Raw genomic sequence first — 16,295 nt, 5'->3', positions numbered from 1 at the left:
CAGCCTGGCCATGAGTGCAAAGTCAGGTCCTCAGCAGCTAAGAAACACCACTTTTCAAGTGTTCATATTGTTTCATTTGGCCCTCTGGAGTAACTGCATTTTTTAATTTCATGACAACTTGTTTTATTTCACAAAACCTCTGCTTCATGATGAACAGTGCCTGTTGCCTGGAAAATCACCCCATGTAGCTAAACAAATTAATTTACTTCTCAGATTTTGGGTTTGTTTTTTGTTTGTTTGGGTTTTTTGTGTGTGTGTGTGTGGTTTGGTTTTTTTTTGTTGGTTTTTTTTTTTTTTTTAACTGTGTTGTCACCAGAACTTCAGATTTTTTTTTTTCCCCCCAATGTTTCAAACATTGATGGGAGGCATGGTGGGATTATTGGCCATTTTACCCATGACTAGCTCAGATGCGGGGGGTTATAATCCATCCTCCAGATTTGCATTCAACTGATTTAGCCACACAGCTATCCTGTCACATTTGCCTTTCTGCACCAAGGGGGACAGGAGTCTCCAGGGACATTCATGACAATCTCATTTGTCCTCAAAGCGCATGCCATCCAAGGCAAGGATGAGGGACAGCAGAAGACAGACTGCAGCCCACTTTCCTTGTTCAACACGGGAAGTTCTGCTCAGACTCAGATTACAACAATTTGCTCAGCCCAGCTGTAGTTGCTGCCACTCCAGTCGGTCTCTGGGTACATTTTGCACCCTGAGGTCCTGAATTCTCGTTAATACAGTCGCGGGAAATTCTGGATAGCCCAACTGGAGGCATTTTCAGAGGAGCTGGCAGTGTGCTCAGAGAAACAGCTGCGGCCAGCCTGGGGACAGAGAGTGAAATCCTGGTCCCAGCTCAGCCAGTGGAAGGGTTTCACAAAGTCCAAGACGTGCCTCAGCTTCCTCCAAGGGATTTCACCGTTCTGTGCTAATTCACAAGAGTGCCAAACCTCAGTATTTCCTCCATGGCCTGGCAGGAATTTGGAATTAATGCATGGCTACTGGCCTCCTTTCTTCTTTCTTACTTAGCAGTGCCCCGTGGTGGTGAGCCATGGATCATAGGGAAGAGCTCTGGGTTCTCCTTGGTCAGGGAGGAGATGGCAGTTGAGGTGGTAAGAAGAAGCAGTGACCCTAAAGTTGTGGTGGGGGCCCACACTACATCTACAGGATTGTTTGCAAAGAATTATTCCTTCTCTTCTACAGTTAAAGCAGCAAACAGGCTCATGCAGCCTAAGGGGCACCAGCATTAGAGACAGGAAAGAGCTGCTGGAGCACGAAGTGGTTCCCCATGAGGGGTTCCCCCTTGAACCCCATAGCCACGTGTCTCACTGCCATAACTGCACTACTTGTGCTGCTTCAAAGCTAGAATATTTTTTGTAAGGTATAGGAGGACACTAAATCCACTGCTGTTAATTTTAGGTACAACAATCTCACTAAAACTCAGTTAATTAACCACATAAAAACAGCCATCTGGTTTTGAGTTGATTTTTGTTCCCTCTAAGGCTATTCCACTAAGCCCTGCCTGCCAAGCTGCCTCCCCAAAAACACAGATCCAAACTTCGAGCTCCTCCATCCCCAGCCAGCGCTCATTCTGCTTGCTGAGCAGTTCCTGGGATTTTTGCATCTATTTTGCTCGAAGCCAGGAATCCCAGCAGCTCTGCTGACAGACTAAGTGCAAGGGTGCAGAGGAGACGAAAGTGTTTTGCAAAATGCAAATATATTATATTCATTGTCACTGGAGCAGTGTAGTTATCTTCCCACTTGTTTTTAGGATAACAACAGAATTGCCATGTCAGCCAGCCAGCAAAACCGCTCAAAAGCGGCAGCGCAAAGGAGCAGAGAGGTTGGAGTTAGCAAACAGCAGGATCCCATATCTGACCCCTGCTGGGCACCACAGCCATTCAGAGAGGGAACCCTTTACATAAACAACATCCTCCATTGATACATAAGATTTTCACCTCTTTCCTTTTGAACCATAGCATTTGGGAACTTCTGCAGTCCAACATAGTAGAACACAGTTTGAGCCAAAGATCTGCCAACAGCCCCAGGGGTTGCCAACTCTGCAGAATACATGCACTGGGACGGTGGCTTTGGGAAGCATGTGAAAACCATGCTGAGAGCCAACAGGAAATCTGGGACTCCTCAGGCAACACAATGTGTGCTGCCATGGAATAAGGAGATGTTCTCAGAGGTAACCAAGGCAGGCTCACAGCTGGGCCTGGCAAGCAAGGAGGAGAGCAGGATGAAAGCAGAGGAATAATCAAAATGCTTCTTATTTAGCTAATTGGTGAGAGGACAGAGATGAGGGCCAGGACACCCAACAGGGGGAACTAGGATGCTCTACAGTCTCAAAGGATTCCATAATGTGGGGCAGAGTGAAAGATGATGGCCCAGCCTTGGTCTAGGTACTGCACTGTTCATGTGTGAAAGAGCAGAGCTGGATGTGAGGAGGTCAATATGCAGTAAGAGATGGGAACAGAATGGGGGAACAGAACAGCATCCAAGCCATAGGGATGAGAACTGATAATTGTAGGAGCACAGTGAAAGGGGAGAGTCAAGAAGAGAGCAAAGATGACGGTAACAAGGTTAGAAGCAAAATAAGAAACTACAGTGAACTCTTAAGAGCTCAGCTCTGCCATACTGACACAAAACCTGTGAAACAGGGAGAGATTTTTCTTAAAGCTGAAATTCACATTCTAAAGCTGCACCTTGTAAGCAGTGAAGCACTTTTTACCTAGAGATCTGAAATGTCACTTCTTCCCTGCAGTAACATTTTGGTGACAAAATGCAGCTGTGCTTTTAAAAGCAGTTTTTGCTTTTCACCTTGTCACTTTTCAGAACATCTGTAACACGCTGCGCTTTCAGGGGTTTGAGCTGTCTTTGGAGGATCACACTCCATCGCACTGCAAAGGAGAACTCAAACCAGACGTGTTTCTTTCCTCAACTAGAGCAGGAGTTCAGTTATAAAGATGCACGGTGTTCTGGCTTTGTTCTGCCTGAAACAATCCTTACCAAAGCCAGGCTGTGAGAGTAGGAGTAAAAGAGTGTGCCAGGAGGAGATGGGTAGATCATTCTTTTAGCTGAAGGTGATAGACCCTATCTCAGGTGGGGACATTCCTCCAGCTGAGAATAATAATCTGTGCCTGTGCTTGGAAGTGAGGCAGAAATGTAGCCATTTGAGTGACTGAAGCAGAAAGGATGTTTTTATTCCAAGGTTCATAAAGACTGGCTTGGTGGTTGAACGTTCCTCATTCTTCACCTGAAAGCTTTCTGCATATAAAGCAATACTGTGTGCTAACAGAAATGGAAAATACACAGTAATATCCTGCAGAATAGCCTACTGTATGCAGTAGACATGTTCTTCATGCCCAATAAAAGAATATGAACCAGCACTGACAATCCAGCAAACACAAAAACAAAGCAACCTTGTTTTGGACAGCTGTTGCAGAATATAACGAAGTGTGGAGAGATGCTTATCAACAAATGCAAACATCAGCAAAAGTTATTACTTCCCAGGCCAGCGCTTTCAAACTGTGTCAGGGAAAGGACTTTTTAATCACCTGATTTTTGTAGCAGAGATAGGTAATGGTGTTACAGAGTTATGCTGGTAATGTTTTGACTGGAGGTAGGGGAAGAAGGGGTATCATAACATACCAGTATTGTAATTGTCAAACACTTTGTCCTCTAGCACTCACACCTCTGCATCTAACTGAAGATGTAAAAAAGCCTTTTGCTCTTCTCTAAGTGAACACAGAATTGTTGGAAACAAGGGTCTGGTACCAAGGTTAGATTTTGTAATATTGAGGATGGATGCTGTGCTACCTTGCAATTTCACCAGTACCACCACCTATTTCACCTGCAGTGTTCCTAACTATTTCTAGTCTAGCCCTCCATGTAACTTTGTCAATAAACCACATACCTGATTTTAAGCTACAGTTTCCAATTTAATGCTGGGCTTTGTCCAGCTCTGTTCCCAGATTATGCAGGGAACACCAGGACTGTTAATATTAGATAGCATAAGAAAAAAAACAGATGTGCTTTCAATTATCCAAAGTAATAGGGAGAGGACTATAACTTGGATACAGCAAAGACATGATCTGGTACAACGCATGTATTAAATAAGCTGTAAGAACATAGTGGCAGGCAAGATACACTGCCAAAAAAAAAGGGATAGTAGGATAATTTTCTTTAGTGTGTCAGTTTACCTGAAGAACTCACTGTCACAGGGTGCCACAGAGGGCAAACCAAGGTTTGATGATATGAGAAATAAAAGTTGTTGACAGTTACATAAGCTTGGATAAAAACATCACGGCCAATCAGCCCCCACAACTACAGTTTTGAAGCCAATTACGTATCATGGAGCTTCATAACCCTCTCTACACACAGCCAGTTACAGAAACCTTCTGAGACACAGGGCTGGGAGACATGAATCCTTGGGCTCATCATCCAGGAGAGTAAGTCTGGTTTACACACCCTACCCCTCACTTTCTGCCTCTGCAATGTGTGAGGTTTTGACAGCCCACAAAGCAGTCAGAGTATGCTGCTGCCCCGGATGTGGAACTTGCCCTGCAACACATGCTGCCCGAAACTCCCACCCCATGGGGCTCTGACCCATGTCAGCACAGCTGCACACAGGGGCTCAGGGCACCTAAGAACAGACAATTGAAATTTCACTGTAGCTCTCCAAAAGCTGCTATTCATGCAAGCAGCTTTTCTTGGTCAAGCAATTCCCGCCCACCTCTCATGACAAAACAATGGCTTACAAAAGCACGAGTTCCCTCCCAAAACATATACTCCATTTCATAGGGGTAGCTCATGCTTCAGCTTAGACATCTTCTCCTGTGAGATCAGAAGGAGCACATCCACGCCGGGGTAGAACAGAACTGAGGGGGTCACCTACGGGTAGAGATCTCTTCTTCATCCTGTGGCCAAGCTTGTCCAGCAAGTATGATTCTGGACCAGGATGCTTCCCTTGCCTCTGCTCCGCAGGAGCATTTCCTGAGCACACCCTGAGACACCAACACCTCACCGATGTCAGCCTCAAGAATTTTTGTAACTTCCCTGTGAGTGCCTAAGGCTCCTGGTGAAGACAATTTGACAGAGAGGAACCTGCTGCTTCCAGGCAGATCTGTTTACTAGCCTCCCTTAGCCCTGGGAGTAGCAGTGCAAGCTGCTGGGGCTTGCCTAGCCCACAGACTGACGGCACTGTCAGGTCCCATTAATCGCAGAGCAGCCAACTCCTCGCACCTCGCTCGCTCCCCCACTGAACACAGCGAGATCTCAGGGGCTGAGACTCTGCCTGCAGACAGGGCTCAGTGATTGATGCATAGCAGTAATTGCCAGCATTCATCTCCAAATAGTGAAACTTCATTTCACAAAGGCTTTTTAGGGTGGGAAGTGCAGGTCAGGACTCCTGCACGCTGATGCTTTTAGAGACAAGCAGGGAACTCTTAGGAACCTCAGCCCAACAACTCATTGCTGGTGAATTAAAGAGGAAAACAAGCTCAAGTGCCTCTCTCATTAGTTCAAGCTGTTCTTACCTGGAGGGTGGAGAGAAGGACTTGCAAGCCACTGGCTTCTTGTTCTGCCATGCTGTTCCCCACTCACGCTCCCTCTTTCTAGCAGCAGAAACAATGCAGCGAGAAAGCAAAGCTGCCAACCTGCCTTGCTGCTGCCCCTGTGCCGCTTAAGACACGAAGAAGCCGAACGCAGATCCCCAGCCACATGCACGCCGCTACCACCAATAATCACAGCAATGCAACTCTAGACCTCAGCAGGAGAGATAAATGTACCCCCTCCCTCTCAGCTCTCCCACTGTGACGAGACGATTAATTCCTATATAAAGAATCCTGGGGATTAAGTAAAGTGCTCAGGAAAGGTCTGGGTGCTTGGTGTGTGACAGGGGGAGTGTGGGGAGGGTGGCAATAGCAACAAGAAAGCAGAAGAGCTACAAACCTCAAAGAAAGCCAGCGAGAAGGGAGGGAGCACACTGGCAGCCTGACAGGCATTCCCAGCTGACCTGCTGATCCGTTCCAGACCCCGCGCAGATTCGTCTCCCTTGGACTCCGTTCCAGTGAAACCGGAGACATGGAGAAGGCAGAGCAAGCGGGAGAGATGCCCTCCGTCTTAATGAGCGCTGACAACGAACGGAAGATACACCCAGCATGAGGGACAGGTGGAGGGGGTTCGTCGAGGCTCACAGAGGGTTTTTGGCTTCCAACCCCAGTGCTTCTCCTGAGCAGCAGCCACTACGGCCATCGTCAGAGCCCTGACAAGTGACCACAGGGCAGGGAGCACCTACAGAGGGGCATTTCATGGCTGTCTGGCAAAGGCCAGGGAGGAGAGCTGCCCCTGCAAGGTGCAGTTTGGGAGAGAATTTGCTCCAAGGGCCACTACAGTGGTTCACACATACCCTTCTCTTTATGTAAGTATAGTAACTCAGAGCATAGGTCACTCCCTGGTGCACAAGCCACGCTATAGTACAGTTGTAGTTGTAGCCCAAATTCCTAGGAGGGCATAGAGTCCACTTTTAGCTTCAGCTGAATGATATCAAAGGACTTGGTAAACAAGAAGCAGCAGGTAAAGAAGTTGAATAGAGGTATAGATAAGGATTTTCCAGCAAAACATTTTCAATGTGAAAATGTCAATTAGTCCAAAGCAAACATGTTTTCAGGGATGCAGCAATTTTGCTTCAGCTTTAACACCAGAATGGCATTTTTGGTCTAGAGAGACATCACTCCAGGGTGGTTGGAAAGCTGACAGTGGAGACAATTACTTCATATGCAGAAGACAAAAGGTTAGATCTTGTCTTTCCAATCTGGGGACATTAATTTCAGTCTTTTACCTCTCAAAAAAAAAAATCTTTATTCTGGTGTGAGAATTTTTGGTCCCTCCAGTAGGAACTTTTCCACTTTGAATTAATAACTAAGGGGTTTTGAAGCAGTAATGTGACCCTCGGTCTCTGGGCACAAGACAGATGCTAACAGAACTTAGTGCCACACCAAGAGATGCTAGACAGCCAAGGTGAGCACACTTTTCTTTGTCAGTGGAGCAATCACAGGCTGGAGATAAACCCCTAATCTTCTAAGAAGGAGTTAAATGAAAAATTACAACTTCACACTTGACCAAGGACTATGTTCATGTGATGATCGTTACACCCTGCAGAACCTTCATTGATCAAGTGCTTTAAGCAAATGGTAGGACAAGTTCTCCCCAGCTCAGCCCAGCAGTGTGTGAACAAGTGGCACAAGCATGACATTCCTTGGTTTCTATGGGTGCCAGCGTTCCAGGATGTCAATATCAAGTTATAAAATGAACCAGATTAAAATTCCTTTGCCATAATTATGGAGGCACAGTAGTCCATTCAGAGAGAATGCCATGAGGACCACTGACTGATGGACAAGATGCTCTACAGATGACTAGGCAGAACAGAAGAAAAGGTCTACAGACTCCTTTCCTATAGAAATTCAGGGTCAGAGATTTTAGTTTTCTTTAAAAAAAAAATTTATTTCAATTAAAAAAATCTGTCATACTTCACAAAATGCCATATTTTAGATAAAGAGCTGGTGTTCTGACATTAGAGCACAGAGTTTTTGGCAATTTTGGGTGAGCTCTATGAGTATTAAAAAATTGACAGTTTAGGAAGTACACAGAGGGATCTCTCCATCCCTCCCTTGCAAAAAGATTCCTCCTAAAAGCAATGGAAGCATCCAATGGCAATCTTAAAATCTCCAAGAGTTAACACACTTGATGCATGGCTTTGCAGCAAGGCTTTGCTGTTTCTTTCACAATCAGCAGGACTCAATAAAATCTAATAATGAACCATATGTAAGGACAGTAAAAGACCAAGGGAATGCAGGCAGTGTCCTCAAATGGGCTGGGTAGGAGGAAGGTGGGTAATGGGTTTTGTGAGCAGTGCCAGCACACTACGTCTTTCGCAAATTAGTACACTGACAGAAAATTACTTCAGAGATAATTAGAAGCTGTTTAAAGGAGCTCTTCCACAATGTCACTTTGTTCTCTTTCTTGTGACAATTGTACTTGTCACTAGAGCTGTGTGGAACTATTAATTCCTGCCGTGTGGATTTTCAGAAGGCAGTGAGAGCTGATGGAGGTAAGTAGGCAATGACCGCAGGCAGCCTGGATCCCCTTCCCTACCACATGCCACAGCCAGATCCCCCAGCTCTCCCACTGGAACAGATTCATGAGTATCACATGGTGATCCCCTCTCCCTGTTGCATCGTAAAACACTACATGAGTAACTAGCTTTCTACCCTACCTAGAACACAAAATTGGCCTCTGTTACAGGTTCCCAGCCTCCCTAAGCCCTTCCCAGAGCCCAGTGATCTGTTTATTCCTCTCTGTACAAAGAAGCTTTAGAAATAATCGCAAAAATTTCACTGTAAATATGTCAACCCAAGAGGAAGGGAAAATCAACAGCAAAGCTTGGGGGAAAAAAAAAAACTCTTTATGTTCTTTAAAATTTTAGTGGAGTTAGCTTGGTTGTGCCCAGAGACTACAAGAAAGCATCATATAACAGAAATATGTGGAACTTGTGTTTGATTTGAAAACAAGATGCAATGACAAGAGTGGTTAACAAATAGAAATGCTAATAAAAGACACCAGAAGTGACAGTGATGTTTACATAAATTTAAGATGTACAGCAAAACTCCTTCGAAACCAAATTCTCAGCTGTAAATCTCGGGGGCCTCTAATTATTCACCATTCCATAGCCATTAATTCCACATTTTGTTGAATTTCCAATTTTGTTGTTAGTTTTGAAGAATAGAAGGTCCCCTACCTTAACACACAGAGGCTGAACAAATTAGGAAACCTACACAAAGATAAATGCCAGAAATAAAGGATATAGATTCTCCCTTTCCATTCATATGACAGTGCCAACCCAGTTTGAAGATTAGCTTGTTAGAGTTTATATTGATGGCACTGTTTTTCTTCCTGTGCCCTTAGGGGAATGTGATCCTTAAACAAAACGAAAATTAAACTCATGACTGCAGCTTCCGACTAGTGCCAGAGTTAATGTTCTTGCGGGGAGGACGGAGGGGATTAGAAGCACAAAGGCAGGACCTCTGGGCTCTCTGCAGGTGCTGCACAAGCTCAGAGCAGTAATTTTCTTTTCTTGTGCTCTAGGGCTCAGACACACAAACAAGTTAAAGATGTTGTCTGATCTCCAGTAAATGTGTGTACATACTTTTAACCCATAGCAAAGGGAAGATAATTCAGAATCATTTTACCTGCATTAAAAGAGCACTCTGTCCAATTATTGTACATTTTATGAGCATATGCAGAAACCGTTACCATGGACCAGCTGACACTAAGTAATATACTAAACACAGAAACTTGCTTCTGTATCTAAAACTATATTTTCCCTACCTGTGAAATTTCAAAGTCTTCCTTGTGGAAATATTGTAAAGCTATGGAATTTGCAAGCCTTCATCCAGAAGCATTACAGAGAAAAAAATCCAAACTATTTTCAGCTACAGTATTGCATTAGAATGACATAAGGTTGAAAATCTCCCTGGATGAGATGATCTGGAAGTTTTCCTTGTGAACAAAATGATGAGAGGAAGACAGAAGTCCTCTGCCAGGTACATAGCAACCATAGTATCATGAATTTGTAAGTTAAAAGTGAGAAGCCCATACAAGAATTTAACATATTTAAATAAAGACTTTCTGTGTTATTTTCACATTTCCACTAATCCTGTCACCTCTAAAACAGAATTAACCCTGTTCTTACCCATCTGAACCTCCACTGAATTACATTTGAAAGTAATTTACAGGCTAAAGCAAAATTAGCCCAAAGAAAAGTCAAACACAGCATATGTAGCACCAGAATCAATATCACCTGAATAAACTGACCAGCCACAGCCAAGTCTCACATTTCCTGTCTAGAGTCTACACCACTGAATTGTAAAACTCATTCCATTTGTGGACATTAGCATTAAATGGAGTCCTGTCATGGTTTAACTAAAATACCACACAGTCACTCACTCACTCCATGCCTCATTGCTCCCCAGTGGGATGAGGAAGAGAACTGGGGAAAAAAAGAGGCAAAACTCATGGGCTGGGATAAAAATAGTTTAAAAGGACAACAGAGGAAAAGAAAACAGAGATGGAAAACAAAAACAATAACAGAATGTACTTAAGCATGTAACTTACAGTACAACAGCTCTCCAAGGATCCTGATGCCCAGCTCCCTCCTGAGCAGCAAAACCTGCCCCTCAGCCCCATCCCCACTTTATATACTGAGCCTGACATCACATGGGATGGAACAGCCCTTGGGCTCATTTGGGGAAACTGTCCCAGTGCTGGCTAATTGGTAACCTATCCCAGCTGTGTCCCCCAGCCACAGGTGCCACCAGCTCCAGGTCTCCCAGCTCAGGTGAAAATTAACTCCATCCTAGCCAGAACCAGGTCAATTCTAAATAACAAAAATTCACTTGGAAACCTGAATTTAACTTGAGGATATTTTCCTTCTGATTCTCAAAAAATTGTCATGAGTTTTGCACTCAAATTGCACACCTGGTTTCTGATAGGATCATTTCTGTTTTTAAACCAGTGAGATAGATAAGAGGACAGCCAAGTTCCATTAAAAACATGGGGGGGGGAGTGCGGGGAAGTTTAATTGGATAAATTATTCATTCCAAAGCCAGCCTGAGTTTTATGAAATGCAATTGAAATATCACTGTGTAAAATACCCAGTTAACTGTCCATGTTGCATTTACATTAAATAGAGGAATGAGTTCCCCTGTCAAAATTAAATGTTGCCAAGGAATGTATACATTTTAATAGGGAATATTGCTTTTTATATTTGGATTCTCTTTTCTCTAAAACACCCTTCATTTTTATTATCTTTCATTCAAACACAATGATTATCATAAGTCATTGCCAAAACAAAGTTTATATATATGAATATGGGAAAGAGAAGATCTTCCATTTGTGAATGACTATGTAGAGGTTTACCCCTCTGAATAACATCGTCCCCCCCCAAAGAAATAATTTACTTCTCTACAGCAGTGAAATGAAAACACAGCAAGTAATAGCACTGAAATTGTTTGTCAGATGCTGCTGAAAGTGACCCAAGGCTCCCGCAGCCCCTGGATGGGAAGTTAATATCTTCTGGGTCAGAAACAGACCGCTGGAAAATGCTGGTGTTACACTGGTTTAATACGAGGCTGGTACTGCACAGGGTGCCTAGGGCAGAGAGGGGAACAGGCTGGCTTAATCAGAGCTTCGTTTCCCTGGAGACATCCCTATCCATCCAGTCTTTCATTGTGTTGCAGCAAGGTGGTACAGCCTGGGGATCCTCGGCCAGGGGACAAACTGCAGATCATTTTTACAGCAGCATGGTGGCCAAGGGTATAGGATGTACAAGACCACAGGGCTGGTGTTTCGGAGGCCACTGTGGTTACATGGTATGCAGCATCAGTATACGATACAGGATATTTTCTTGCATCACTGTTCTTTCTAACTAGCACTGAGACACATGCTCCCATACGTGCTCCCACTTCTCTGTCTCCAGGTCCCAAAACCCGACATCATTTATAAGGGCATTAATAGAATTAAATAAAGAGATCCACTGCAATAACATATTAACCCCGGCTTGAAAACACACCCTGCATTTGCAGCTAGGCTCAAATAGCATTCACGTGGCCTCCACACACTTTGGATCTGTTTTGTAATTACAATGGACAATATTTTGGCAAATCAAACTTTCAAGCTGTTGATCAATTCAGCCATGAACTGTTTCATAAACCAGGAACAGAAGTGTGCTGGCTTCGTGCCATGCTGTTTTTTCCTTCATTGAAGAATAAAAAATTTCATTTGTCAAGTAGAATGTATTTTCCTACACCTTGACAGATTGTCAAATATTCTGAAATATACTTTGTTGGGCTCTTATTTAAATGTAGTTTATGAAATGCAGGTCGTGTATTAAACACACTTACACAACTTATCCTGACAAAGATGTATTTAACCACTTGACTGCTGTCAAGTGTTCCCGCTTTGTCCCGATAGAGCCCCTTGCTATGTTGTTCAATGCCTCAGCTACAGCAGGTAGACAATACTTGCTCTCCTACTGAATGACACGAGTACGTTCCAGTCAGATCTACCTGCTGTGCTACTGATTGCTCCCGGTCCACTGATCGAGGAGGCACCTGCTATGCCAGCGAATCCGTGAGACACAGGCGGGTGAAGTCCCTCGCTGGACTGCCGAGTCTTCTGGCTGTTGACAGAGCACACGCGGTGTGGGGTTGACTATCCCACCTCCTGTCAAATAGCCCATAATGCTATTCTTGTGTTGAAAGACAACAGTAGGCATGTACTGAAGAAGCAGGGAAGGAGGATGAAATAATAGTGAAATAGTTAAATCAGCAGCGTTGGTGCTTTAATCCCCTTTGTCAGGTCCCCAGGCAGCAGCACAAGGCAAAGGCCCCTTATTCTGATGCTTACAGCTCAGTGAATGTTTCTGCTGGACAAAACATCCTCCCCATTTTCCTACAGACATAACTACATCAAGCTTTTTGATTGCTTATAAAAGGAAACCATTCTTTTTCCTACCCTGGCGGACTGATTCTCTTTTTCTTTGTCACTTATTTCATCAATTTTGTCTGCTTAAAATGTCTCTATTCTAATTTAATAGTACATGGCACCCACATTGCAGAAGTGTGAGCACAGACATAAGTACAAGACAAGGAAGGATCCGGTCGTTCGAATGTTTAAGGAAATGGACTTCATGCCAGCCAGATGCAGCAGTACACAAAGCTTTCCCATTAGCAGAACAAATTGTGTTGTACCTGTCTTTTCTGTTTATCTCCTGTTTAGTGTCTGTGATAGACAGAACAATATTCTGTATGCAAAGGTGCCAGAAGAAGTGGCTCTGAAAGGGTAAGAAACAAGGAAAAAGCAGAGAACTCAACCCAAATGAGCAATCTGGTGGGTGAAGCATTTTAACGAGGCCAGCAAGTGGAGGAGAACATAGAAAGTTGGGCTGTTATAGGTGATACTGTATCAGGATGTAGAGAATTAACCCCAAAAGGGATTCCCCATCACAGTTTTTGCAGAAACCTGTCTGGGTTTATAGCCCAACCTCCTTCCGCTTATTTTGCTTCGATTGCCACAGGCTTCAAAAAATGAATGAATATCAGTCATCTTCCAGTGCAATCCAGGGCTGAACTGCACTAGCGAGGGCACCCATGAAAACACAAAAAGCAAAGAAGAAGCAAAATGCACTGGCTTGCACAGATCACTGAAGGCTGGTAGCACTACGCTCTTAGCTCATTTTAGTGCTGTGCAAACTAGCTTGGCTACGGCAATGGCTGAAGAGCATCTTCAAGGGTTTTCAAGAGAGGAAGCACCTAAGGAAATAAGAAAGCATTTTAGACCACTAGATTTCGAAACCTGATCTTCACAGTAGTAACAAATGCTGTGACCCCTTATAAGTTAGCAAGGAATTTATCCCATGTAATCAATGTTTCCAGCAACAGCAGGCTACTGAACTTTATTAATTGTTTTAATGATGAATACTGAATGACTTTCTCTACCCACCCACCCCAGTGCTTCAGAAGCCATCAGAGTGACTGCTCTCGAAGTCTGATGTGACCGGGTGCAAACAGATTCCCAGGAAAATTCCTCCTTTATCCCTGTCTCATGAGGCAGCAATAACAAAAAATATATATATATATATATGATGGTGGGAGAACTCCTCTTCTGTTTCCTCTGGGCCTGTCAGACCTGGTTTTCTCTAAAGCTGGAGTTGAATGGTCCAAGTCCAGAGGAGCCTCAGTACATACACTGAAACTTGGCTAAGACTGAATCTGAAAAATAGTTTGTAACCTTGTAAATACAGCAGCGCTACAGAGGCCTTGGAAAGCAGGCTGTCATCACTGAGGGCTGCATGAGAAACACAGTTGGAACTGAGGATGACCCGTTATTTACAATCCTGCATCATTAAAATCCTCCCCATCTTGAATGATGAATGGTTCTCCTGCAAATAGGAGCACAACAAAATGTGAAATGCAGGGAAATTCGCACTGCGGGGAAGGAAATAATCTCAGAGACGGAGAGGCTGTAAGACTGAAGGACAGCATTTGTCTCCATTTTGCTTTGACTGATTGAAAGCAGGCAGGGTTCCTGCAGACTTGGCCTTGGAAGCAGTTCAAGAGGACCCCTTAGGAGAATAGGTCCTTCTGACTTCCCTCTGCTCCGTAGTACTCAGAAATACATTCCACCTCTCAACCCTTTCGTTGTGCAGAAAAGTGGCTTCTTGCAAACACTCTGGGAAAAACGTAATTCAAAGGACCTGGCCCAGTTTCCCACATCCATGAACCTCATGGAAATACTACAGACTGGCATGCCATATTATGCCCATAGATCCTATCTGTGATTCCAGGCCCTGCCTCCTCTCCCCGTCACAGGGGCTTTTTCCCTACTCTGATCTCTTCTGCCTCCCTGGAGGAGCGCCTGCAGACCTGCTAAAGAAGATGGCTTGATACAATTTCAGAAAAGCCCTTTTGTCAAAGTGCAAACCCTGTGGAAATCTTCCCGGGCAAAAGCTATTTCTGGAAGCAATAGAGTTACTGAAGCTTGACTTCCTATTGCATGCAGTTTCACAGTTGACCAGCTGTGTCTGAAAGCACAAGCTCCCCAACTGAAGTGGTTGGGGCAATCTTTTTCACACTTTCCTGGCCCACAGAGCCTCCAGAGTCTACTAGAAAAGCCTTTTCCTCATCAGTGGCACACAGCGGGTGTCTCACTCGTACCCAGCCACTTGTTTTTACTAAAATCCCATGAACTACATTATATTTGGGATTTCTGCTGCTCTGTAAAATGCATTTTGAAGCAGGCCAATTGGTTCATAAGTTTTTAGAGTGGGAGGGACAAACTCAGGTCAGGATTGTATCAACCATGTGTCCAAAGGAAATCAAACTAAAGAAGAATAATCATTCAAGGCCATTTTCACATAATCTCTGAATACGTCAGCAATGCTTACGATGATCTACCAACGCAGGTGAGTTACAGGCCCCTCCTACATAGACCTAAGGCGGTTTTTATGAACATGACATAATTGCTAACAATCCCCAGACCAGGCCTCTTGTTCAAGCTGTGGCAGCTCATCTTTTTAGCTCTGGATGTGCCTGGTGCATTCCCTGGTGTGCTTATCAATAGCTCTTGACATGTGCAAAATGCAGTAAATATTAATCCATCAAGTCTCACAACTCCCTCTCGGGGAGTTGGGCAATCAATTTTTTTTTTCCAGCTTACACTCCGGGAAGTCGAGGGGTCGTCTCTCAAGGACACGCACAGCATCAGTGGCAGAGGCAGGGGGAGGAACGGGAAAACTCAAAGCTGTGATAGCTGGGATGGAATGAAAAAAAAAACTTGTCATTTATTCAGCTGTTGAATTTTTCTCCCTGAAGTCAAAGAGACTGTGGTCGGGTGCACATTTGTCAGCAGTTCAAGCAGGCAGCCCTTATTACTGATGCCTGGCTCGTCATCTGAACTTCTTCACGCTTTTGTCCTTTGGGTAGCATTTGGTGAGATTTTTTTTTTGTTCCAGCGATCTTGTATGTGAATCTGGCTTGTTCTGGAGATGGGCTCAGTGAAATCATGAGGTTTTTTACTTAGTTCTAATGAAAACTTGCCTTACCAGGCAGCTTCATTTAAGAGTGACCACAGAGGTTCATATCTCCACCTTCTTACTGCAACATGGAGCCAAGTGTAGATTATTCCAGGTCCTGTCCCTGAGGTGGCTGGTGGGACAATGCTGGTATCTATAATAACTTGGCCCCTCAGGTAAACGTTAAGACCTTGTGAACACAGATTTATCCTGGGAGAAGCAGAGAAACAAATACACAGCCAGGCAGAGCCATGTGAAACAAGCTGCCTCTCAACTTTATTATCATAAGTGTTTCTTGTTCAGCTCATTACATGAATTCAGTTCTCCAAGTATTTCTTCCAAAATTTGTTAGTGGAGGGGAGCCCAGTGGCCTGATACATCCACTTCAACCCTCCTCCGTTTAAAACTCTTCAATCACTGCCGGCTCTTCTTCAGTAAAACCTTCGTTTCATTAAAATTTAATTATTGGTTTAATTAAAATAGGCAAGCAGCAGTGTGAGATGTGTATGGTTTTTTATGGCTGAAGGAGACTGTAAAGTCCTCATTCATTTCCCAAAGTAGCTTCCACAAAAAAAACTGGGCTGCCTTTTTATAGGCCAATTCTCAATGCTGCTTTCAAATGGATCCCACAGCCATTCGTATAGATTAATTCAGGCAGTGAATCAGA

Source organism: Chlamydotis macqueenii, chromosome 12, assembly GCF_036417535.1.
Source record: "Chlamydotis macqueenii isolate bChlMac1 chromosome 12, bChlMac1.mat, whole genome shotgun sequence".
In the NCBI taxonomy this organism is placed as follows: domain Eukaryota; kingdom Metazoa; phylum Chordata; class Aves; order Otidiformes; family Otididae; genus Chlamydotis; species Chlamydotis macqueenii.
Note: the sequence above shows the minus strand (reverse complement) of the source record.